Source organism: Meriones unguiculatus, chromosome 10 (genome assembly GCF_030254825.1).
Source record: "Meriones unguiculatus strain TT.TT164.6M chromosome 10, Bangor_MerUng_6.1, whole genome shotgun sequence".
NCBI lineage: Eukaryota > Metazoa > Chordata > Mammalia > Rodentia > Muridae > Meriones > Meriones unguiculatus.
In genome coordinates this window covers 102,303,449-102,309,448 of record NC_083358.1, presented here as the reverse complement: position 1 = coordinate 102,309,448, position 6,000 = coordinate 102,303,449, and the positions used below count along the sequence as shown (strand labels likewise).

The 6,000-nt window shown below is 43.4% G+C and overlaps 1 protein-coding gene across 2 annotated transcripts in view; it reads left to right on the top strand.

Moving 5' to 3' along the window:
- Positions 1-789: 789 nt before the first annotated feature.
- Positions 790-6,000, top strand: part of Csde1 (cold shock domain containing E1) — a 35,547-nt gene continuing 30,336 nt past the window's right edge. For both annotated transcript variants that reach the window (XM_021653348.2, XM_021653347.2), the window contains exon 1: positions 790-944. The gene's annotated coding sequence lies outside the window, so the exon portion shown is untranslated. The remainder of the gene's footprint in view (positions 945-6,000) is intronic.

The window sequence follows — 6,000 nt, the reverse complement described above, 5'->3', positions numbered from 1 at the left end:
GTAACTGAAAAGGACAGTTAAAGCCGTTGGGGAGTTTTGGATTTTACTGATTATACAGCCTCGCTTTTCTCTCTCTCTCTCTCTCTCTCTCTCTTGCAAGTAATGCAATTTCTGGAAGACAAAAGGTCTCAAAAAAAAGTTAAGATTTACAAATTACTTTGTTAAAAAACTTTTCTCAGGGGCTGCCTCTGACATAATCTGATTGGCCTGCTCTTTGATCACCACCCCCTGAGGGGGGAGCAGCCCTACCAGGCCACAGAAGATGACAATGCAGCCATCCTGATGTGATCTGATAGACTAAGATCAGAAGGAAGGAGAGGAGGACCTCCCATATCAGTGGACTTGGGGAGGGGCATGCGTGAAGAAGGGGGAGGGGAAGAAGGAGGGGTTTATGGTGGGATACAAAGTGAATAAAGTGTAATTAATAAAATAAAATTTAAAATTTTTTTTTCTCTAAACCAATGAAATCCATTCTAATGGAGAAAGACTGTCCCGTGACTAAAGAGAAACTGCGGTTTGAGGACTCCTGGATTATTGCTGAGAAAAGTGAAATCTTTTTTCACTACATTCCCGGTTCTGCCCTCAGAACTGTTCCTGCTCAAGGTTTACTCAAGCCTCGCTGCCTAAAACATCTGGGCTCGCGAAGGCCGGTGACACCACTCCGCCCCCAGCGTCCCAGCGGAGTCAGTAAATGCCGAGATCGCTTCTGGCAGCGCTCAGGGGTGAGAGTATAAAAGAACAGTCACCATCTTGCTTGTTGGATAAACGCAGGTCACTGGCTGGCGTCACTCAGGCCTTGCGCGCAGGCGTACTAAGAGCACGCCCCCACCTTCCCGTGCACGCGCTCGGAGCCTGCAACTCTCGCGAGAGAAGCGAGATTTATTCCTACGTACCGGGCCGTGCTGCTTATGGCGGCGCTGGAGAGGGGGCGCTGAGCTGTTGGGGTGAGTACGACCTCCGTGTCCAGTTGTGGGTAGCAAGAAGCCAGGCTAAGGACGGGTGAGGAGACCCAGACGAACGGGAGAGACTTTTGAGTGTCAAGGTGGGCACTCCTAGAATTCCGAGTAGGGGAGATCCCAGTGTGAGTTCCTACTCCAGGCTTCCTTATTCGTCCCCGGTCCAACCGTCTCTCGGCCTCAGGGCAGGCCGCGGAGCCTGAGTGAGGAGTTGAGGCCAGGAGGCGCGCGTAGTGCTGGTGGTGGTAGTGGTGGTGGTGACTGAAGTGGGGGGAGGGAGCGAAAATGGAGGCTCCGACCGCAGCCAAGATGGAGGCAGAGGGTGCGGGGCTGTGGCGCGGAGGCTGCCGGGAGCTGTAGTCTGTCTTCTTCCCCCTCTGCGGCTTGGCTAGGGGAAAGGGAACTACAAGTCCCGGCGGGAGGGGTGAGGGGGTGGTGGCGCGGTCCTTTGTGTGCAGCTGGAAGAGGCCGGGGTGAAGGGCCTACTTCTTTTTTCAGGACCTTGTCTTTCTCGGCCGTCACTTGCTCTGGGGATACGACTACGACTACCACAGCGCAGTGCGGCAGTGGCGCCTTCTTTGTGTGTGGGTTGAGAGCCTGGTCCTTGTAGGGAAACTGTCTAGGGATACCTCCTTTCTTCCCAGCCGCGTCTGACCCTAGGGCGGCAGAATTGACATCTTCACTCACAGTCGCTTACGGTTGGGGCTCCGCACCTAACTGCCCCTTGACATTTGAAAAGGGAGCTGGGTCCCATTCTAGGCACGTGTCTCCCACCCTTCTGTCTGGGGTAAATGGTATGCGTTATGAGAGTTCCGTGATGCCGTGGTGCAAGCGCTGGCCTACATTGTGTAATGAATGGCTTGGCTTTGTCATGTGTGTAGTTGTCGAGCCCCAGTCCCAGATCAAATGGTAGGATTTTTGCCATGGAACGTTTCAGCCATACGAAATCGTAGCGCTACGGTTCCATTGCTTTAAAGAGTTAACCTTAGAAACACCTATGTGGCTGGTCTCCAACGTGACTCACAGGTGAGCGGAGAGTCCTCCCTATAAAACAAGACTTCCCGCTGAAGAAAACAATCTGAACATTATTAGGCCACTTAGTTTCCGTGTTCCGCAACTAAAATGAACAACAGCAAAAAATAGTGCTGCTTAAGCAGTTGAAAGGAACAAACAGAGACCAACGTGTTAGAGTTTGGACAACTAAATTATGTTAGGCTGCTTTGAACTTGCAGTTCACAGAGCTGCCAAGTTTGTTTTTCTTTATTGAGACTGGTTATGCAGCTCAAGTTGGCCTTGAACTATGTAACCTAGGCTGGCTTTGAACCGGCTGTCCAACCTTTGGACTGCTTGTTCCAACCTACGTTTTTAAAGAGTAGTTTCCAAAATATAGGGCATTAAATAAAGCTGCAAAATGCTCGGTCTTTTTTTTTTTAAAGATACGTTCTCATTGTGTAGCCTTGGCTGGCCTTAGAACTAACTCTGTAGACCAGGCTGGCCTTAAAAGTCACAGAGATCACTAACAGTTGTCTCTGCCTACCAAGTGCTGGGATTAAAAGCATGCTGTAACACCATGCTTGGATCTATTTCATTTTGAGGTACTAGAAGGTACTCAGTATTAACTTGACGTGCAGTATGATTATTAATGTGTATAAGAAGAGGATTATGTACATAAACATCCACGAATATATGAGTCATAAAGTTTAGGGGATTAGTCCCAGCACTTGGGAGGCAGAAGCAGGGGAATCTCTGAGTTCCAGCCTGGTATGCAGAGAAAGTTCCAGGACAGCCAAGGCTACACAGAGAAACCCTGTCTCAAAAAACAAAAAAAAAAACACAAAACAAAAAAACCTTAGATATAATAGTCTTGTTTCTTTTTAGTCTTAGAACTGAGATTAAAAAAAAAGTAGATGGATTTTGCAGCTGCTCTGGATGTTCACCATCATGATGAGTATTTATAGCAGCTGAGTTGAAAAGCAAAGTATTTGAATCACAGAAGATAGGTTTTCTTTTTTTGTAAATAAGTTCTGACTTAAGTGTAACCTTTAAAAGAATGATTGAGAATGTGGCAGGTTTCCAGGAAGTGAAAATTGGTTTGTTTTTCTTTTGCTTTCACCCATACACACCTTCAGGTATACCCCTCAGTCATTGTTTTGTTTTGACCTTTAGAAGCCTATAGTTCATTAAGCGTAAGTACATTCCTGTGAGGGCTGATCTTTTTTTTTTTTTTTTTTTCAGCAAAGTAGTTGAAACATGTAAGTTTCTCTTGGATGAAGTTTTCAGTAGTAAAATATTAGGACTGTGTTGCAAGATAAAGTAGAAATGTTGCTATTTTGTAAGACACAGAATTGTGCCTTTTGAAGCTTTTCTGAAAACAAAGGGAGAACCATTTTGAGATGTTTTACCCAAACACTGTTTGAGTAGTTGGGAGGGTTGGACAGGAAGATCGTGAGTTGGAAACCATTCTCGGCTACATAGGGAGACCTAACAAATTCAGGATTTTATGCAGTGGTCGCAGCTATAAAAGTTCAGTTAATGGGAGTGGTGTACACGGTGAGACTGCTGTACTGGGGTGAGCTGAGAGTTATTTTCCGTCTAAGTTTTTTCAAGATAGAGGTTCCTGTGTAGCCTTGGAACTAGCTTTGTAGACCAGAGCTGCCCTTGAACTCATTTCCACCCATCCTGTCTCTTGAGTGCCAGGACTAAAAGAGTGTGTTTCCACTGCCTGGTATGACTTGTGTTTTCTTGAATCCCATTATTCTGAGACAGGGTCTCACTGTAGACAAGTCTGGCCTTAAGTTAGAGAGATTCTATCTCCTGAGTCTTAAAGGTGTGTGCCACCACCTGTAAGGCACTTCTTTTTTTTTTTTTTTTTTTTTTTAAGATTTATTTATTATGTATACAGTGCTCTTCCTGCATGCCAGAAGAGGGCACCAGATCTTGTTATAGATGGTTGTGAGCCACCATGTGGTTGCTGGTAATTGAACTCAGGACCTCTGGAATAGCAAGCCAATGCTCTTGACCTATGAGCAATCTCTCCAGCCCCAGCACTTTTTGTTTTGAAGTACCTTTCCCCAGGATTTATAATTCCCTTTGTTTTGCATTAAAAATCTTCTGCTTGAATGTGGTAGTACATAATTTAAAACAAAACAATAAAAAACTTTAGAAATATTTAGTGTCTTTTTATGCTAAGATACAGCATTAATATAAAGTTTAAATTCATCTGCTATTTCCCAATATTGCACAGGTAAACTACCTATTGGTTTGAAGCTACAGAAAATATATTGCATTTCTGTTTCTCCAACTGGGTAACCACCAGCCAGTGAGTAAGTCTGCTGGATGTTGCCTCCTTTTATTAGGTGAAATCTTTGCCCAGTAAGCTTACTTATGTATTATAAGACATGCTTTTCCTTCTCAGTTGATGGGCTTATTCTTCAATGCCACTAAGCTAGATGTTGCTATTAAATATACATTTTTAAATGCGACTTGAGAGCTGGGCGTGGCTGTGCATACCTTTGATTCCAGCAGGCAGAGGCAGGTGGATCTGAGTTTGAGGCCAGCCAGGTCTACAGAGGGAGTTCTGGGACTATACAGAGAAATGCTGCCTGGGGGAAAAAACAAAAAAACAAAATAAGTTTAATTGAAATACATTGTGATTATAAAGTAACACTAATTTCAAAAAATTTAAGAATCGTGATTTATTAGGTCAGTTACATTTGTACATTAACATTTTGAATAATTAAATTAGATAAGTTAAATTTGTTTGCTTTGACTTTAGTGTGATTTCTAGAAAAAAATCCTCCCACCCTTTAGTTTTTTGAGACTCTTTATCTGTGTAGCACTGGCTGGCCTGGAACTGATTTGCAGACCAGGCTGGCCTGAACTCACAGAGATCCTATTACCTCTGTCTCCTGTGTGCTCAGATTAAATGTATACATTGTCACGATGGGCAGAAAGACTTAAATTCTAAATGTAGGTAGCTTAGAGTTTGGCTGGTGTGCTCAAAGTCCTTGGTTTAGCCCCCAATACTCAGAAGAAAAGGCTGTTTGAGCTTCAGAATGTCTCAAAAATGAGATACAGCATAGAGTTGGGTTCTGTTGGATAATAATTTCTTCAGCCTCTGAGTTGTATTTAGCAGCAGTTACATGCTAGATATAGAATTTTAAATGTCCTTAGTATCCAGGTCATTAACAGCTCAGCACAGTTGTTACTACTAAACATACACACAGGGATGGTTGCATCAATTTTTTGTTTCCCTTAATAGATGATGACTTAGATTTTAATTTTATTGTTTGTTTGTTTACTTATTTTGGTTTTTTAAAGACAGTTTTGGTTTTGTTTTTGTTGTTGTTGTTTTGTCCAGAAACCTCATCTGTAGACCTTCTGAACGCAGATCGGACAACCTGGCAATTGATATTATTATTTAAAGCTTTGGGTTTTGTTTTGTTTTTTTTTTTTTTTTTGAGACAGGGTTTCTCTGTGTAGATTTGGCTGTCCTAGAATTCTAGACCTGGTTGGCCTAGAACTCTAAGGGATTCCCCTGCCTCTGCCTCCCTGAGTGCTGGGATTACAGGCTTGGACCTCCACACCCAGATTTTTTTAGCATTTCATTTTTATTTTATTTTATTGGGGGTGGTTTTTCTGTGTAGCCTGGCTGTCCTAGAACTTGTTCTGAGACCATGCTGGCCTTGAACTCAGAGATCTATCTTCCTCTGCTTCCCTAGTATTAGTATTAAAGGCATGCTTCATTGTGTCCAGCCTTTGTTTTTTGAGACAGGGTCTTGCTATGTGGTCCAGGGTGTCCTGGAATTGTGAGCATATCCCACCACATCTAGGTCACCTTGTAGTCGTTCTTGTTTTCCTAATTAGTTTGTATTTGATTATGAGTGTGCCAACGTGCAGGTGTGGAAATCAGAAGACAACTTTGGGTTTTTTTTGCTCTGTTTACATTTACATGGGTCCCAGGGATTAATCTTACCAAATAAATACCTTTATTTAGCAAGCCATCTTACCAGCCTGTCACCATTCTTCTTTGTGATGCTTTTTC